The 21,647-nt window shown below is 34.5% G+C and overlaps 1 protein-coding gene across 1 annotated transcript in view; it reads left to right on the forward strand.

Annotated features, from left to right (window-relative positions):
• The first annotated feature begins 322 nt into the window (after window positions 1–322).
• Window positions 323–21,647, forward strand: part of LOC134655708 (uncharacterized) — a 132,049-nt gene continuing 110,724 nt past the window's right edge. The window contains exons 1-2 of the mRNA XM_063511168.1: window positions 323–539; window positions 1,618–1,674. The gene's annotated coding sequence lies outside the window, so the exon portion shown is untranslated. The remainder of the gene's footprint in view (window positions 540–1,617; window positions 1,675–21,647) is intronic.

Raw genomic sequence — 21,647 nt, forward strand, 5'->3', positions numbered from 1 at the left:
TTTATCGTTATCTATCAACCCTAATGACTTGATTGACCCGAATTGTGATCAATTTTATTGTTGCCCTAATTGACTCAAGAGCCACGAATTCCGCAGGGTTGTCACATCACAGGCACCTCCACTCATAAACGCATGCAATCCCCATCTCCCAACCTGCATAGATGAAACCCTGGTGCAGCCGTCTCCCACCCTACCTGCATTTCTCTCTCGCTCGTTCGCTGAGAAAGTGTGACCCGTCTCGTTCACACCTCAAAATCCCATTCGGCCGTTTTCGTTTATGCTCGGATGCAATAGCCGGTGTGCCCCGCAGCTAAACATAATTCCGCCAGTCAGTCGTTCTCCGGACGTCGGGAGATGTGTGTTGCTGCCGACGGTTCGTTCGCGCTCGAAACATCGTACCGGCTCCGTGTGTTTGTGTAGGGATGTTTGCCCCGAGATAGTGCGGCCTATAAAGCGACGGAAGGATTTGTGACTGTGCTGTGAACTGTGTTTCAGAGTCGGACGAAAGTTTGCCGTTCAGTGCTGCTCCCGGTTTGATGGTCAGTTTTACAATTCGAGATAATAACGGATGTGGTTAATGTGATCTGTTTGATTGTAGAAAGTAAACACATGCCAGATGATATTAGTGCGACGCCGACAATGTTGACGGCTGACAACGATTTAATGGAAGCGACGTTCAGCGGAAACATGAAATGATTTGGTTACAGGAGAAATGTTATGATGTTTAAGCATTAACAGTTATTTAGTAACTTGATCTTACTGGGAAATTTGATGATACATTTCGCACCAGGCGATAAAATAACAATAAAATAAATAAACTAAATTGATATTTTCTTTGAACTTTCAAATGTGAAAAAGTAAATCAGAAAGCGTTGTATCATAAAAGTCATAATGAATTGATGAATTTATATTAATTTAAGCATTATTCAAATTTAAGCACGTGGGTGGAATAAATAATAGCAATGAAATAGCATTTTCGAGATGAACACATAACAAAACAATTCATTATAACAATAGAGTATTGTTTGTGATTGAAGCTTACCTTTTTTATTAGTAATTACTTGTATTTGTGCAAGTTAATAGAATTATTTCCGTGGGTTGGAGAACAGTTACCTTTGAAAATCAATTAATTGTTTAACTTTTGTATAGGTCCTAACGATGCGTGTGTAGTACGGATCATTACTTGCATTGGGATGGGGTTTCACAACGTTATAATAAATTAGTTATTACCACTTATAAAAATATGTATATGAGTAAACGTTAAACACGTTACTAACTTTAAGAATGTAAATAACTTCTATAATTATACCTATGTTAACTTCGAGAATGCTATTTTAATTAGGTACCTATCATAGTTTTATTGGTTCTTAATTGCGCCTTGTAAACATTTTAAAGCTAATTAGTATCATATCTCACGAAACCAAGAGTTTTTGGCTTAGCCCAGAACCGTTTTGAAAATCATAGCGAAAAATTTAGTTTGTCAATTATGGTAACTGTAACAAAGATAAATATGATAATCAAATATGTATATAGGAAACAAAACAATCGACAGATCCCATTAACGCTCACCTAGCTGACCAATATACCGGTAAAAAAATTAAATTTCTCAATCCGCAGATTATACTATCAAGATCTCCACGACGTTTGCCCCAATACAGGATTGAAGATAAACAAGTAAGCTAATTATTCTAATTATAGGTTTTGTTTATTAATGTATGATTAACTTCTGCAGGTTTTAAACAATTTGGACAACCAAATATACTATAGTGTAATATGGTTATAGTGGTTGGTTGGTGACTTTATAAAGTCAGCCGTAAAATTGTGCCGGTTGACAATTATCCTTTTGTTGTCCATACAGATAAATTGACACTCAGATTTGTTGACCAGATTTTAATTTCCGTCCAGGATGTCTATCCGTTACATCACAAGAAGCATGTCAATAGGTAGGTTACTCAAAAACGAGCGTTTTATTAGATAAAAGACACACATCGACAAAAGCTTCAATCTCAATACAGGATTAAACATAAAATAAACAAATTCCCTAATTAACGTACATAATGTTTATGTTGAGAATGTGTCTAATTTCTGTAATGCACGCTCCGTAGAATTTCGCTTTGAATTAGAGTTGACGCGTTGTTACGACTCCTTTTGTATTTGCTGAGTCCACAGGATAATTATGTTGGTATCATTAGTATGACATGTCGTGTTTGACTTTAATTTAACAAGTGTATTTTAGGATAATTCTGTCATATTACCATTGTTACAAATGTTGCAATCTGAGCGTTAACATTAAACTTGTAAAGCATAGGTATACATGTCCCTTAGGAATTTCACAGAAATATCTGAATCATCACAGACAGGGTGACTTTCCTGTAAAAAGCAGGCAGTTGACCGATAAACCATTCATGTCATAGATACCACTCATACCTATCTATAACTAAACAGTTATCTACCGATGACACACACCTATTACCATAGCTATACAATGCCTAGGAAATAATGAATGACATACTTATTATTAAAATATCTATGCCATTTTTATATAAATAGAGGTATCGCAGGTATCTTGGATATCTAGACATAAATATAACATCTATTTAAGTATATAACCATAAATACTTACAGGCGAAAGAAAGTCTAAAATATGACGCATCATTAAAATACCTCGTCATTACAAAAACATTGGCACCTTAAAAATTTGGACCAGCATATACATCATGGCCGGTATTCGAACGAACTATTCTTAACAAATGTAGTGCTTGGTTAACATGCCTGCACTGACGTTCTATGATGGATGTACTCATTCTATCAATGTATCCAATGGTAGTCACTTTCACGTTATTCCGTGCTTCTTTTATTTTTAGTACATCGTTAGCATTATGTTCGTTAAAAGTAACTGTCGATTTGTTAATTGTAAGTGCGTTATAGGCTATAATGTCAACAATTTATTGGCCAATTTTATTGGTTTCTCCAATAGATTATTATTATTTCGTAGTTAAGGTACAAACAAATGTCGTCAATTATCTGCTACTACTTCTTCCCACGTGTTCCCGCATAGAAGTCGTTAAACTAAGGCCCTTCCTTCTCCGTTAATATCCTCTTTATTACCATTTAGCCTCCAATTTATATCTATTTATAAAAGAGCCTAGTTTCATCTAAAAGAAAATTTGCAGGTTACAGATTGATAATGATAACATCAAGTACTTATACTTAGAGATGACGAGAAATTAGTTTGAAAAGAATTTATTTCCTATAAGTACCTAGTAAAAAACAAGAAACTCTAAAATATTTATGATCACTCAACTATAAATAATAAGCCATGTTGAAAAGAAACATCTTTTCAAAGTACTGGGGCCAAAGCGAAAAAAACTGTGGCCGTATCGGCTTCTTTTCATTAAAGATCATTAGAGTTTGGACGAAAAATGAAAAATAAATAAAAGAGGCTTGCGGAGGCTTCTGAGGGAGTTCTGAGCAAGTTCTATTATGAGGGAATTTCTGTGGTGACTACTTACGGTTTTATGTTTATGACTTTGTAAATAATATAAAATGTTCCTCCGGATTTTTTTACTGTTTTTTTGTGTCATCTGGGCTTTCTTTCAGTTCGAATTTGAAAATTGTAACGCTTAGTTTTAATTTTACATTTTGAAATTGTAGACCAGCCTGTTCGTCAATTGGTTTTTACCTCGAGAATATCCAGTATCTTTCTAAATATTTCTCAAATAGGACACTATTGGAAAGAGGACCTTTCAGAAGATATACACACTTTTTCGTATAAGATAAGATAATTATAAAATTCTAACATTCTATCTCAATGCTGCAAGCAACACTTAAAAACATAAACAAATATGTACAATAATGATGATTGCAAACTTCTCTATTTAATCAATTACAAATCAGAAAGACATTATTCAACTGCATTAAACGCATCATGATAACAGCTCACGCTATAAGGGAATGCCTGCAATTATTTACAACTTCAAAATCAGATTGAAGTTCTCAGTAACCTATTATCTCCATCTAACGAAATAAGTAACTTAATATTATTCAAGACGTTACTTTAGTAAAACAAAGTATCTGAATATGATACTGATACGAGATGAGTCTTTGTTTTATTACAGCTATGAGGTGTCTTTATATTTATTTTAACTGGCAAACCAGGCACGACTTGACTCCATATAAATCTTGCGAATACATTTTAACGTAATGGCCAGGAAGTAGATCTTGGTGAAAATCTCACCTAGGGAAAAGTTGAGCGATTTGTTATTGCGCAGAGATAACATTTTTGAAGTTGAACTGAGTAACTTATGAATGTTTTTAAATGAACTGCAAGTCCAGCATTCAATATGGTCGTATATTGTCCAAATATGAAACACTTCACTATTTATTTTAATAGATAAAAGACATACAGCATTATGTTAGCATATACAACCAAGCGATTTATTGAGATTAAGGTACAGTATTCAATGTTAAACGATTCATATTTCATGGGGTGCCTAAACATGCACTACGATATTAATGTCGTCTCTCCACACAATGCTGTTCACATACACAATCTGCACAAACACACACAGCATTTAATTAACCGGATCTAATCTAACAGTACCGGGAGCAGCAAGAGGTTGATGCTGGCTGCTCCGATAAAGGGCGACATGCACCATCGGGTGAATAGATAGAGTGCATTACACTGTCCTGTTTGACTATCCTAATTAGACCGGAGTTAAAAAGATAGTCAACCGAACCCATTATTGTTGTTTAATTGTATTTTTTGCTTCTTTTATTTGATTTGTATTACCTATTAGTAATACCATCAGGACATTTTAGTCCCGGTTTTCAGCTCAATAGCCGAAATCTATTTATTGTCTATAAACAAACTGGGATGTCTACTCTAATATTTTGTAAATGACACAAATCCTTGCCATCGTTTTGCGTATAACTTAAAGCATGTGGCAATGACTTGACTGTCGAGGACGATATCGGGTTCGATATCGCATCCATAATTCTTAGCGCGTCCCCAATACAGAGGTGTCATGAAATCAGTTGCCGAGTACGGGTGGGTTCATCACTCAGGAATACCAGTATAAGATGTCCTTCCTATCCTCATGGCTGTTACAGATTGAGAGGTCACTGGAAAGTTCAGCAAGAATTACACCGCTCGCGTCCGAACCAATGTAAATATACTATGCCAGATCGGCATTAACGGCGAAGCTGGATAGTGCAACAACGGCCTTATGCAGCGATTGCAAGGGTAATGCAGTCTCCTCATTAGTGCTGATCCAGTGCATGATCGCGGCACTGACATTGACGGTAATGTGGCGATTGTGGTACAATATGTGGTCGAGGGATTTGAACTGTTAAGAGGGGATTTAAATGGCTACAATAGAAGAATGGAATTGGCTTTCGAATGAAATCACATGGAAGTTTTCATTATTTTATTTCATAATTAGTCCCATAGTAATAAAAAAAAATCTGTTGCTTTCATGTTCAGTCCCAATTTTTGTTTATTAATATAAACTCTTTTAAAAATAATATTATCACCTAATGGGTTTTTTCTTCTTTGTTGATCCCTCATTACTACGGATCCTGATCTTTAGGTTTTGCAGCTCTGGTTATTTGCCTCCAACGTTATCGATCTATCATTACCTTCAGCAACCTCATCAACTACCTAGGGACTATTAACTACCAATTAAATTTATGCCAAATGTATTATTAGTCTCGAAGCATCTGCAATGTTTACTTTCCTGTAGGGTAGACCGAGGCGAATCGGGTCAAGATTAAAATCTGTTGATATTTGAAATATTGCATTGATATAAATGAGCGTCGTCTCTCTTCTTAGCCTGTGACGTTAGTCATAAGTTATATTTTTATCCATATCCTATTCGCCCTGTGATCCAATTCGCCTCGGCCTACTATACTTAAAATAAATTATAAATATTAACGTTACTGACCTAACATTACTAATATCTATTCGAGATTATGTTCACCATCCGTTATAACGCAAGCCATATCTCGTCAATACTCGTATCCCGTCATTAAATATTGCATACATTCCGCGCTGTTTACGTACAGTACCAAACATTTATTTTATCAGATCCGGACGTTTCGTAAACAGTCTAATTTTGAGCCTTTGATGTAACGGGATTACTGACTTATGGAGCGGCGGAGTGTTCAACAAATGTCAAATATGATATATGTAAATGATTTCATACCAAAGAAATTGGTATAAATATTAGTCGACCAACGACTTCTATTATGATACATGATGATTTAAAAAAATACTTCAATCACAGCCAAAGACGGTTGTTACAATATAATTACCTATATTCGTAGCGATTTAAAAGAAACGGAAACTGTATCTTTTTTATTGAATCAAAAGATATACCTAACCACTAAAGTACTTTTCTTGGTAGAGTCCTGCGCCTCCTATTCCAAACCAGATCACGGCCATGATTTATAGTACAAATATTGAACAAATTTTGTCGTAAGCAACGTTATGGTCTGCTGCCATCCCGTTCCCGGCATTATATTTCAATCCTGATTAAATTATAGCCATCATAAACAACTTTAAAGGGAAATTCTGACACAAATGGAACCAATTATGGCAATAAATAAATTACCTATTAAAATTCACCAAATTAAACGATGTTTGGTACACTATAAACTGTTCAAAAGTATGCTTATTTATGTTTTAATAGCTGTTTGCAGAAAAGCAATTTAGTTTGTGATGACCGTTGGTTCTGTGTTTGCGTTTGATTGTATGTTGAGCTATTAACTTGGCTGGTACCATTCCCGCTACAGGCGACTCGCATCAGTGTTTTGTTTGCAAGTCATATTTATTTTTGTTCATGAAATGATCAAAAGAATTCATCATTAAAACCGAAACTGTACCTTAATTTATTGAATAGTATGCGATTATTTTATTGGGCATGAGTACTCTGTTTACAAGATTAATAGAACTCGGTGAAAACTGCTCAGATTAGAATATGCGGATGTGCTGGTTAAGTCAATTGAAACATGAATTATTTAAATGCTCCAAATTTTTATCATAACAGTGAAACTGTCCAATAACTGTTGCAGTGATTGGTGCCTAAAATAACCAAGGAGGTCATAAAATATGTCGCGGCTGGTCTCAACTCATTGTATTTTTTTATTAAAAAAGTTTCCATGTCCTGTCTCCGCAGGTACGTCGCAAATTTGGCCGATGTCAATCTCCTTATATTAAACATTTTCGCCCGCAAATCAAACTTGTCGGGGACCTTCGGAAATTTTTACCTAAATTTCCTGATTTAGATGAAAATTTATGTGAAATTTGTAAATACAAAATAATTACATTCTTCGTAATCGTGAATACACACGATAACAAATAGTACTGTTTTTATTGAATATTGTTGGGATACGATACGACCTTGGAAATAACAGGCATCGTTATTATACGAAAGGAGTTATAACTTTGTGAATATACTCGTTTAAGAGTTCTTTACTGAACACCGGGAAATCGGTGAATCAATCAATCAACAACGACTTTTTCCAGAAATATATTAAAGTCAGAAAGTTTTTACGAAAAATATTGGAGGTGTCAAAATTGACAGAATAAAGGTTTTTTACCTGGCACTTCCAAAGTTCAAAAACGAAGTGTCGTAATTTCCGTCTAGCAAGTGTCAAATTTCGTGTGGGCCAACGTTTCTCGATCGTTTTTCGCATTCGAACTTTGTGGTGGAACCTCTGATTTATTAAACATCAAGAGGGAACTTGTAACGTCGTTTGAAACTTGCCCGGAGTTGGAAAATTAGTCGTCCATCTTCGTATTAAGATGAAAGGAGGCTATAGACATCCTGCTATAATATGAAGCATGGAATTGGTCGAACGATCTTCGAAGCAAGTTTTAATTAGTACCTAGGTATACCTATCCTAAAAGACCGAGTACTTATTTGAATGGAAAGTACTAATACGAGTATAATATACCTATTGAAAATACTTTGTGGATTAAATGTTACGTTTTAAATTAGGAAAACACTTTCACATAACGAATGAATATTCCATTCACAAGTGTTATCAATTTGTTATTTAGGCATACAAGTGTATGGATAATAAATATTAATCATTATATTGTTGTAACATTCTATGTTTTATCTCCATTTCTTATTTACAAAATATTCGTTAGGTAGGTAAGTACTTTATTTTGGAACATAATTTATTCGTTCTTCGTTCGTTCCCTTTAATTCGTTGGAAACCGTTGTAGCAAATAGAACAAAAATCAACTTAAGTAACCACATGCGTATAACTTTGTAATCTTCTAAACACAAAAACCCATTGACACCTTAATTGAAGGAAGGCATTCAAATAAAAAACGTAATTACAATCCCTTGGTTTTACATAAAGGCGAAGGAAGTGTCTATTAACACGTCCTCATTAGTAGGGAATAGGGAAGCATTCAATAGGCAAGGCACTACACCTTTTAGCCTCTATTGTCGTAATATCCGACAATTTCATTTAGTTTAATAACTATCTTCTTTGTATTTTAATAAGGTTGAAATTGCCTTGATGTTTTACGTTCTGCTGGCGGTCAAAAATTGAATAAGAAGCAACAGAAGCACTTTCCGCAATAAATTACTGTAGTCCTCTAAAATTCGTTACACGTTTTGGGGCTTCTTCGAATTGGATGTCTTGTTTCCTTAATATAAAAGACTAATAAACATCAAGAAATACAATACGTAGGTATATTATTTTGCACGTGTACGTAGGTAAACTTATAAAATCATTATACAATTATCAAGAGTTGAATTATTTTCAACTCTTATGCTTTACAGAATCTATAATTTCTTTTATCCAATTTTGTCTAATTTTGTCCATCTAATTTTCGTTATAAATATGTAGGTACACTAATGATTTATTATGTCATACGAATTGACAACATTTATAATTATTAACCCTTTCGGAATAAAACAATCTTTAAAGGGACAGTAAGTTAGAACAAAAATTTGACAGTTCCGAACAACTGACAGGCCGATACCGTCCGGCGGACTGTTAATCAGTGGGCCCCTTTAGGTTGACCTATTAATACATTTCATTTGCAAATATAAATACAATACAAACAAATATCGGCATCCATTATTAACAAAAAAAAATATCCCGTCGTTAGAAAGTACGATAATAAAAGGACCCCATGACGTTATTACTCGAACAAAGCGTTTGTAAAACTAGACAGTTAGAGTTTTTTGTTTAACAATATAGGCAATACAGCACTCGAACACCTCTTTAGTTGTTTTATGGCGCTTTCAAGTGCCATTGTGAAATTTGTGAAAGACGACTATTAATGTGTCCTCTATTTGTCGCAATCAGAAATTTTTTTGATGTTTACTAATTTACTCTCTGTAATCATGAAAAATGCAGTGTAGCGATTTCGCCGTCATCATGTATCACGTCATCATCTAAATTAGTCCACTCGATTTGTGATACAAAAGTTGTTATAGTCTTGGATTTATCATCAATTGGTCAGAATACTGAAGAAGGATGCCCCAATAAAGTATTTAGGCGGGTCTAATATATTTAAAAACCAAAATCACTGAATATGAAATCATATTAGGTACCATTTAATCAAATCTTTATTAAAAACTCACGGTGATCATCAAAGTGCGAAATTCCATTAAGATTTTAATATGCAAAGCAATTTAAAAGTCGTATATACGGTTAATTCCAAAACTTTTGAGATTTATTTATTGAGATATCTTAATTAAAGCTATCGATCAAAACTATGGTAATAATAGGTGAATTAGCCAGTTAGCTATTAAAGAAATTATTTCCAGATGAGTGGATTCGGGTTTGATTGTACGTCTCAATAGCGATAGAGTAGAACACAGTACTCACTCTAAGTAAGTATAGAAACTAAAAATATGAGTAAAACGTGCAAGCACAATTAACCATATTACATCAACTGAGTTGTGTTTTAAACCAGAGAAAATTATAAAGTAGTACATAACTACATATATGTAATTGATAATAACACCACGAAAAGAGAAGATATGGTACTTTTAGTAGATAAGAGAGATAATACTTTTAATTTAACTCCTTAGCCATTGCTGAAGCTGCCCAGACAATACTTTTTTGTGTTTAATATTTTATATTGATTAGCATTTCTTACATCTTCATTATTAACTAGTTATGAATGAAGATCTATTTTAAATGGAGTGATCAAGCTGGGTTACCTTAAGCTTTATTTTTAGTATGATACTAGGCGGCTATCGATTTGTGGTGGATCGATAGTCAATTTGAGTTCAATATTTAGTGTGAATATTTACGAATTTTAGCATTTGACTATATGAACCAGTTTTTATGGCGAGTCGATAGTTTTTATTAACTGATTCTTCATTATTATGTGCACCTACAGAAAAATGTATCTCTAAAGATGTTGTTGTTTGATATAGAAATACATTTTGCAAAATCATTGAATAAACCTAAGAAATATAAAATATGGAATAATACATTCCAGATAAAATGTAGGTAAATTTTTAAAATATTTTGAATATTCCTTTAACAGCACCATCAAACTAACCGGAAAAAGAATTGCAAATTGAACTCACTAAGGCCAAAGTAAATACGGAATTCTAACGATATTTAAAAACCTGCAGCCGCGAAAGAAGAAAATGAAATGTGCAAGAGCCATTATGATTACTCTAGAAATCTGCATAAAACCACTGCACTGATGAACCGGAATATTGAAAATGAAGAATAATACACGGCATACGAGATATTAAGTAAATATTATGCACATTGTATTAAAGGAAAATAAAAACGTACGCAGTTGGGAAACCAATGCAAATATCGGTAAGTGGATTGCATTTTGATTAAGTAGATTGAATTGAAGAGTAATGTTGTGTTTCGCTTTTTATTTTATCACGTATGGTTTTTTGCAGCTGAAGCGAAAATGTTTCAGATAATTTGTATAAAAGCCTTCAAAACTTTAGCTTAAGTTAAGAACTACACTTATTTAACCAGGAAAAATAATTTATTCCAGTCGACCTATTAATTTATCTTACTCAACGACATTTAGTTTATCTTTAATTGTGCAATCACATTATTTAAAACCAGCAAGGGCAAGAAACATTACATAGACCAGAACAAGCAAATTTAAGTGATCTATTAATTTAGATTGAAGTTACTATGTAACACGTGTCCATGCATTACATTATTTCGGCCCTCCAATAACTTACCGCCCACGTAAACCCCAACGTTAATTGTTACGTTATCGTTCCTAATAAATTAATAGCCTTTCCAGTATATCCTATAGGCTGAATTTATCAGCCAGCTGGACGATGAGGCGATTACGTCGGCTTGTTTTATGGTATCGTCGAGAGCTTGATCTGTCCAGGCACGGTCTTTACGACCGAGGGATTTCGAACGTATCCCACGGATCCCACAGTGAATTCAGTACTCAGCTTTAACCGGAGTACGCCATAAGTAACTTCACAGATAGCGGCCTGATCTAAAATTTTCTGTATATTCGACAGTAAAAATGTGCTATTAATAAACTATTAGAAAGTTTTAGTTTACAGTGATGGCCAAGTGGCAGCATGATAGTGGTTACATAGCGCTTTTCCGGTAGCATCTTAAATGAGCCCGGGATCATGAAATGGTGCAGGCATTGCTCTTAAAAGCAACTACCTTGGTCTGCCACCTATCGCACTAAAGAAGCGCTGGTGGCCTAGCGGTAAGAGCGTGCGACTTGCAATCCGGAGGTCGCGGGTTCGAACCCCGGCTCGTACCAATGAGTTTTTATGAACTTATGTACGAAATATCATTAGATATTTACCAGTCGCTTTTCGGTGAAGGAAAACATCGTGAGGAAACCGGACTAATCCCAATACGGGCCTAGTTTACCCTCTGGGTTGGAAGGTCAGATGGCAGTCGCTTTCGTAAAACTAGTGCCCACGCCAATTACTGGGATTAGTTGCCAAGCGGACCCCAGGCTCCCATGAGCCGTGGCAAAATGCCGGGACAACGCGAGGAAGATGATGACTACGAGTACAAGAGCTTAATAATACACATATAAAGTTTTAAAAGTCAAAGTATATGTCACACCGTTTCAGAGTAGAAGCAACAGTTAAAATTGCTAAAGTTACTTATCAAGAATTTCCATCCCACCGCTGCACATAAAACCTTTAAAAAAATTAACCGTATAACGAAGTAACTTTTTCTACGAAGATATAGCTAGTTAATATAGTTTAATAAAGTAGCTAGCGTCTATATTTTCTAAGTGACAGAGAAAATAGGTATTGTTTTTATACAGAGTTAGGCTTAAGTACCAACATCAATTTGATGTTCTTACTTATTTGTTTACCCAAATCAAGCAGAGGGTTTCTACATAAGTGAGAATATTGAACAGTTTTTCTTTTCTAGCTTAGAAAGCTTTTGTTAGGTACCAGTCTGAGCCTTGATTGAATCGGTTTGGTAAATATCACTTACTGTAATAGAACGTTTGGTATAGTAATATTGTTCAGCGTTTTGCCAGACTTAGCTTTTAGGGATGTGGCACACTCTTATTCATATAATTCGGACGTTACAGTTTCACATAGTATGATATCAGTCAACAATACGTCCCACTGCCGGGCAAAGGCTTCTAATATTTGTAATAGAGGATTAATGCTACACAAGCCTAATGCATACATTTTTAAAGATTTCCTGAAAATATAATCATTTATCGAAGAGCAACATGGATAAGTTCCCAGTAACTTTATCAGTCAAGGTTCCAAGCCACGATTGCCGGTTAAAAAATTGCTAACTCTGTATAAAGTCAGTTTAGATTTTACGTCAGCATACAAAATAATTTTATACAATATTCTCATACCTTTCAATCCGATACCATATTATCATTATTATCAATAATATTGATAAATCCATTTGAATAATTTAGTCGTTATTTAAAAATTTCAATTATGAAAAAATAGTTTTTATCTTCATATTCATTTCCGGCGTCAGCATCTCATCTCATCCCGCCAAAATGGGAACCCGATTTGCCGATACCTAATGTACAATCCTCTAAGCGAGAGTATCGATAAACCTTTGTTGAAGCTATTTCAACCATTGAGTTTCAGAGTTCCCTCAAAGCCGTATAACGTAAATTGCACATATCCTTATCTTCTATGTGAGGATCCTTCTAAGTTATGAACTCTGAATGTAACGTCAATACGCTAAGAGCTGGTGACGAGAAATTGAGGTTTTGTTTAGAACTTATTGAGATTGTCAAAGAACTGAAAGAATAATTAGTTGCATTGATATTTGACAGTAATTAAAACAAAAAAAGAACATCAAATTTGTTTCTTACTATGAAGTATGAACTCTGAAAATAGTATGACACGGTCATTTGTTTCTTGCATAAAAATGCATGGAGTAGTACCTACTTTATAGTAAAAAAAACTTTAGTCCGAAATCATGCTATTCATGCTTTTTTTTAATTAAGAATTCCCAATTAGATCCGACAAGAATTGTTAACTTTAGCAAGTCAAGATTTTATGAAAAAAATAAGAAATAAATATTACTTACGTAAATATGCAGGTTATCAAGCATGGGACCTATATTATATAAAATTAAAAATTATTTAATCATCAGATATTTTCAGGTCCTAGTGACAAAATGCGCGTCAACCTATATTAACCTAATTTACCTAACCTATATTTACCTAATTCTAATATTATACCTACTTCAACCCTTGGACTATAAATGGTAATGAGACAGATGAAATCGAACTTGCCTCGTGAAATTTTGGATAATGATTTGGTGTAAGGAAATACTTTTTACGCGTGCAGAATTTTGTATGCGAAGGGATCATTTTATGTGTTTCGATATAGATTATATTACGCATAGGCTTTCTTTGTTTTTGGCCATTTTATTTAAAGTTATTGTCAAAATAACATACACATGTTGATGTTCGAATGATGTTGACATCTTAACTATTGTAGTAAAAAAAATGAAAAATTCGTAATACCTATGATAAAACAAAATCCGAAAAAATCACCTAGCTTAACAAAATTATAAACACAATTGTGACAAACCAGATATTAAATCCTAATAAAAATCAGTCGAGATTTACAACTATGTAGGTAACAAAAATGTAAAAATCCGCTGAGATCCATAACTATTCATAAAATACTTTCACTTAAAGTCGTTTAAATTTATACTACAAGCAGAATCGTATCAAGTTTCAATCAAAGGCCTTAGTGCTGATAATGATCTTTTATCTCCAGTTTACATAGAGCTTCCTTGGCCCCTTGCTCTTTAATTAAAAGTGAGAAGACGGGGTAGTCCTTAGAACTATCAGGGTTCTAGGTAAAATAGGCGCTCGTGATAATTACTACCTTTCCAAACCAGTTTCCTCGAAAGCCTTTCATAATGATGTTTGCGGTACAAGAGTTTATTTATAGCGAGTTAATTATTTAGAAGTTGTCATTGTTTATAGCGTTAGGTGCGTCGTAATCGCGAACTATAACTCCAAGTATTCATTATTTAGATATAAAGTTGACCGTCTCCATGAAATAATTTCGCGGACTACATTTTTTGTGATTTGATATTATGAGCCTACTTATTTATCCAGAGACAACTGGCTGAGTAGGTAAAAGCTGATGAAGCAAGAATACAATTCAAGTATACTTAAGTTATCTCACGTGACTTCGAACCATCTTCAGTTCAGTATACCCATAACAGAAACAGTAACTAAGTTGCATTCAAATAGATTTCTCCGACACGCTATACGATACTAACATTTTGACTAAAACCGTCATTTATGGTGCAGCCATTAGGTGCGGCATATTTAGAGCCCACGCCGTGTCGTGATGGACCCGTCTATCCGCAACTTATTGCTGCAAACTCTTACCTTGCTTCCAGATTATTATAAAACCTACCTTATTCCTGCACATAAAAGTCTAAAGTTCAAATAAATGATAAAGTCAGACATGAGGTTCAAAAAGGAACTGGTTGCCATGCTCCTGGCGATCAAACACTGAAATTGTTCACGTTACGAACCCGTTTTGGACATATCTGCTAGCAACGCCTTTGCCGCTGGTGTATTAAAAATTTCTGTAAAATTTATAACCTTGGATGGAAAATCTTCAAACATGAATTGAGCTTCAGGTTAGAATTTGTGGCATAAATATAGAGGTATATCCAAACCTGAAGTGTATTGTTTACTAAATGTACAAGGGTTTTCTGTGAAAACACTTATCGATAAATCATTTGTTTTGCTATAAAATAGGAACAATAGAAAACGATATACACAAACATAGACAGTTGAAGTAATTAATAACCACGATTAAATTTGCTTTGAGAAGGAATTTCAAATTACAACTTATAACGTATTCAACACTATATCAATATTCACGTCCAATCGAAGTTAGCACAAAGCCTATTGCAAACTATTTAAAGTGTCCCTTTGAAACTAAACTTAGATTAATTTCTAAGTTTATTCTAATTGAGCAAATAATTGTTGGAAACTTGCATTTACGGACGCTAAACGCGTTTTATGGTCAATAGGGTATTTTACGAGTATTGCCGCAAGAAATAACAAGCTCTCCTGAAAAGGCTAATGGCAGACGTTTTAGGCATATTCACTCTTAAGAAGCAATTAAGCTACTTTATTTCTTTCATTAGATCGCGATTCAGTTAACGCTTTATTTATGGGAGAAAGTTTCTTTATTCGTCGAATAGTTTCCTGGGAAAGACGTTCATCAGTGAACTTTGTTACACTGTTCCTCGCTTCGAGTCCAAGTGCTAATTCAATTAAAAGAAAATCCGGATTTGACTTTACAATGAATTTTACTTTGTTTTGTTTGAGTAATTACATTACCTCTACCCTCGCCCCGGGAGTAATAAGCAGTGCAATAAAACCTGGTATTTTCGGGGTTTTGTAAAGCCATTTCGTTTTTCATTTAAAATTTTACTAGACCTTATTTATTTCGTTGACATCCAAATCCAGATTTCAGTTCATCGTGGAATATTTTTGGCGATGGAACGATAAGAATTCTAGGCCAGTCCCTTACAATATTTGCATTTGCGTGTGTCGGAATTTACGGGTTTAGTTCAAAGACAGTCTTTATGCATATCGCTCTGATAAACGATGCGAAGTACCGAAAATCCTTTACAAATGTTAACTATCTAAGTTTCAGTAGAATTCATGCGTTTCTCACGCAAGTACCGACCGATCTGCGTCTGTCTCCTGAATACTAATAAGTTAATCTTTTATATCACGTTTTTGTGAAACAAAGAGATGAGGGCAAGTATGAGATAAAACGCCCATTTTATCTAGAGCCGTCGTTAGCCGCGTGTTTTCCCTCGGCAGTTCCACGTTTAGAAATGAAAAGAGACGCAAGGGGGATCTTCTATATGGTTTTGAACTGCGGTGGTCGAGTGTGAGCCTGTATTAAGCAGCAGCGGAATTATGAAGCATGTGCTCTTTGAATACTAAACGGCCATTTTGAAACGCCGGTCCGGTGGAAGCAAAGCGACCATGGCAGCGGCATTCATAAAGATACCAGTGTGACTAATGTCGATTTTTTTGTACCCTAATATCTCGTATTCATATGTTAATAGAGCCATTCTCGGAGCCATCGGTGAGGGCGATAACGAATGGGTATAAATAAAATAGTTCAGTTTGAAAAGTTAAAACATTTAGTAGACGACTACTGCACTGCGAATTGATGATGTGTCGTTTAAGTTAACTGGGATCGCAATGTTTGTTATCTATCAGCCGTAGTAACGAGGCTGGGGAACAAATGGAACAATTAAGCATTAACTGTTAGTCTGCACAAGGATAGATAACTAACTACCTAGATATTGAGGAGGTTCTTGTGCATTTAAACTCCGTTAATGTTATTCCTATCATAAGTCTTAGCCGTTTCTTATATCTTATATTATTATATATTTAATTATTGCTCATTTTACGGCTGAAAGTCTTGAACAAAAGTTTCGTTCTATGATGGCGCCTCTGATATTAATTGGTTACCGTAGCCTATAGATACTTGCAACTCAAGGGGCATATTTCGCGTGCTACCGTACCGACCCTTTAAAAACCCTATAGACTATTTACTCGTAGAACCACGTACTATACTGTAGTCCCTCGAGGAAATATATGCCAAAACATCCTAAATCAAATCTCATTTGCCTATCTCACGAGATAGTTTAAAATGCATAGTTCGTGAATGTTAAAGAGCAGCCCTTGGACATTATATGTCCCTAGCCTTAAGGGCCTTCCCTTGCCAGTTAAGGTCTCGTGCGTCCCAAGGGATGGAAGGGTTCAGTCCACCTGGATCGATGACGGTCACAAAAGGGATGCATGAAAAGGGTAACCTTGGAGTTACGAAGACATGTGTTGGGATTTTATTTGAATTGTTTTAATTAAGTGGCGATACGATAACATTAGATACAATGATCACAATCAATATGTAACTTGTCATAATATCCGCAAATGTAGTTATGTTTTGTTTTACACTGATCTTTCTTAACTACTCAGCGGTAAACCAAGAAGTAGGTATTTCATGATTACTAGAAAGCGAGAACACATTCGACAGTAATCCTCGCTCGATATTCTTTATACATATTTACATATATGACTCCGTAAGCGGTTGCCGTTGGCTATAGATGACTGCAACCCTAATTAAACCGACATCAAAAGCCAAGAAGTAATGGCCAGTTTCCAGCGAAATCGTAAAATAACAATTGCTATTCCACCCAGAAAAAACTTAAAACTTGTTGCCAACCGAAAGGAAAATCGAAGTATCAAAATACGGCCGCCATCATTTGTATGTACGCGGTGTCTGTAAACGGGCTGTACTGTTTTGAATAAATCTTTAGGTTAAATACTAACTCAATAAGAGGAGCTCGTTGGTCCGTGCTATGAGTTAATGCTTACTGAATTGAAAAAGGTTAAACTTATTTGCATTTGAAGAGTTCTAGTCAATCTGTTTCGGAAATCGAAAATAGTAAACGTTTTTATTTAACCTTCACTTCGGTTTCAATTTGGATTAGATTTGTTTATTTAGATAGGTAGCTGAGGATTTTATAGTAGAACATTATAGTATTATTCTAAATGAACTAAATAATATATTGGTAAACGTCCAGCCAAGTTCGTTTTTCTAGTAAGCATTTTCATTCTAATCTCTGACCCAAATCTCACGACAAACATGGATGATATCACGAGATTATGTCAAGTATGCATTCTTTTGAAAGCGTAGTGCATAGTAACGATCATATTTACATTAGTAATGTATAACAAAAACCGTTATTAAATCGCATAACCAGATTAAAAGGCTGCCTAGTAAAATAGAATCATTGAAACTTCAAAAACTGACCAATGCGGTAATGGTCATTAGGAATTAATTTCTTTGCGGAGTCACGCGCATACAATTATTATGTCATTTGCCAAATCTGGCGACTAAAATGGCACATGTTTAGTAACTTTTAGGTACACTTTCATCCTTATATTATATAGGTACTAGAATGAATAAGCCAGATGTCGCCTCATTAGTGTATAGTCAGAGGAAATGCCACACAAGTCATAAATGGATAAGAATGCCGCAAAAATGGGACAGGTCATTCCTGATTTGACTCTCAGAATGTATAAAGACTAAGTAAATTGATTGCTATTTTATAGTTCGTTTTTTTAGCATTAGAAAGAAGGTAAGCGATCTTGACATGTCTTTTAATTGAAAAACGCTTTTTAAAAATCAGTAAACTATTACTTATGAAAGCAGAAGAATATAAATGTATTAGATTCATAATTGTTACATATTTGCCAATATTTATTTTTAAAACGTGTTTTTCAATAAAAAGACACGTCAAGATTGTTTACCTTATTTATAATGCTTAAAAAACGAACTATAGGTTTAACTATAGGTTTAAGTGCAACTATAGGTTAAATAACTCATAATATACCTAGCATAGAGTAGATAATTATATAGTGATAGTTATCAAATTGAAAATAAATATACTCGGGGACGACATTGTACAAATCGATCTTACAGAAGTCAAAGCTTGCACTATGGATACCTACCTACTCTGTGTAAATATAAATATTTCATCACAAGATTGACGGCCATGTATGGACGGCCCGTAAATACTTCATATATAGGTATATTTATTAATATATTCTAAGATAAATTACAAGATAAAGCCTAAAGTTGCCCGTAAATATGGTATTTATACTATTTACTGCAAAATAAAGATACTTGGCGAATGTTTTCAATACAAAGCATTCATAATTTGTTACATCGGCTATGATTATAAAATTTATAAGGTAACCAGTACCTACGTCAAGTTTGCATTTTTCGTAAGCATTTTCGGTTTTGCGCAGCAAACGGCTTCGCGCGGTAGATGTAGATGTAGATGTAGTGTAGGGACGCCCGGCCGGATGCAGGCGGGCTGTCGATCGCGTGTCGCGTTCATTCAGCCCTGTTCCCTGGAGTTGGAGCTGCAGGTTACTGTCCCGGCGGCATTCCCACACTATTCTCCTCGAATCTTCTTGTTTTCCTGCAGAACAGAAGGACATCTTTGAGTTCGACGTCCTTTAGTTCGTGTTGTTTCAGTGTGTCTCTACCGAATGTATTATATCGCGGTGCCGCGTACATATTTATTTTTAAAACGTGTTTTTCAATAAAAAGACACGTCAAGATTGTTTACCTTATTTATAATGCTTAAAAAACGAACTATAGGTTTAACTATAGGTTTAAGTGCAACTATAGGTTAAATAACTCATAATATACCTAGCATAGAGTAGATAATTATATAGTGATAGTTATCAAATTGAAAATAAATATACTCGGGGACGACATTGTACAAATCGATCTTACAGAAGTCAAAGCTTGCACTATGGATACCTACCTACTCTGTGTAAATATAAATATTTCATCACAAGATTGACGGCCATGTATGGACGGCCCGTAAATACTTCATATATAGGTATATTTATTAATATATTCTAAGATAAATTACAAGATAAAGCCTAAAGTTGCCCGTAAATATGGTATTTATACTATTTACTGCAAAATAAAGATTCTTGGCGAATGTTTTCAATACAAAGCATTCATAATTTGTTACATCGGCTATGATTATAAAATTTATAAGGTAACCAGTACCTACGTCAAGTTTGCATTTTTCGTAAGCATTTTCGGTTTTGCGCAGCAAACGGCTTCGCGCGGTATGTTCTCGTTACAATAGAATATTATTATAGTGGTATGTACTCGTTGTCTTCTAAGTAGAATGCGGAAGAGCCCAAACTTGACCGTTCTTGTCATTAAATCTGGTGAATACCGCTGACTCACGTAGTACAATTACACCTAATGAATTGTCTAATTCCCGCCGGACACTGACAGCATATTAATAGGCTCAGTTATATATGAGATTTAAAGATACGGCTATTAAATGACTTATGTCTCTATACAATTGATACTGAGATGATATGTTTTTGAAAGGAATGTATGATACATTAGGGTTCTGTAAAAGTATAATAGTTACTATAAAGGCATTTATAAATCTTTGTTCTGCACCTAAATATTTTATTTGTTACAGTAGAATGCGTGAGTCAAAGTTAAGATACTGTTATTATGGGTCATTCAAGTATAAAGAAAATGAAATAAATAAGCATATTATAGCCATCACTGATACTTACAATATCAATCTATGTAATTTTGTTCTTGATCTCAGCAAGAATTTTAGTCTTAACTGACACTTGTATAGTTAACTTAAATTACATCAAATAAAAATGCCTAACCGATTGTCATGCAGTATTTTAACCTTATCAAAATTTCCAGTCTTATAAGTAGATAGTATACACTGTATACCTATCCAACGTAACCTTAATTAAAGTTTAGAGCTTACAAATTTCATTAGTAGCACTCGGTAAGTATAAGAGGTTATTATAATAACGTACGTTGTTACCCAAGGAAGTCTCCTTATTAGACAATAAAGGGTAACATTAACGCAACTCAAAATACGTTATTAATTAGCAATACAAGTAAGAACTTAGGTAATAAAAAGTCAAAGCATTAAATTGAAATAAAATAGTTATTTTCGATACAAGTGCGAAAAAGAGGAAATTCGAAACGAGTGGCGATAAATTAAAACACGACCCAAGGGAGTGTTTTAAATCGACATGAGTTGCGAATTACCTATTCGCACGTGTATCGAACAACGTTTAACAGTACATATCTGCCCTCCTAAGCCGAGTAGCGCTATCTCAAAAACAAATGATTTTGAAAATGGAACTCTCAGCTATAGGAACTAAAGTACAAGTTAGCAATGAATTTTCTTTTGAGATAGCGCTTTTCGGCTTAGCAGGGCAGATATGGCACTTTAAAGTTTCGACATCGCACGAAAAGTGCTATTTTACGCACTAGTGCGGAAAAGTAGCCCCATATGTACTGTAAATCTTATTTCAGTTGGAAAAGTAAATTCAGATCTTGAAGTTGGAATTCTTAAATAAATAAATAAATAATTATTGTAAGGTACCTAAAATAAGATTCCTAATCAGGCAAGTGCGCTCAAAATATTGTAATGCTGCAAAAAAGCGCAAAGCGCGTGCGATGTTCACGCTCATACTTATGAAGTCACAATACTGTCTATATAATTTTAGTATTACATTTCTCAGTCCGACCGATCACGTCGTCGAAGTG

Source organism: Cydia amplana, chromosome 17 (assembly GCF_948474715.1).
Source record: "Cydia amplana chromosome 17, ilCydAmpl1.1, whole genome shotgun sequence".
NCBI classification, from domain to species: domain Eukaryota; kingdom Metazoa; phylum Arthropoda; class Insecta; order Lepidoptera; family Tortricidae; genus Cydia; species Cydia amplana.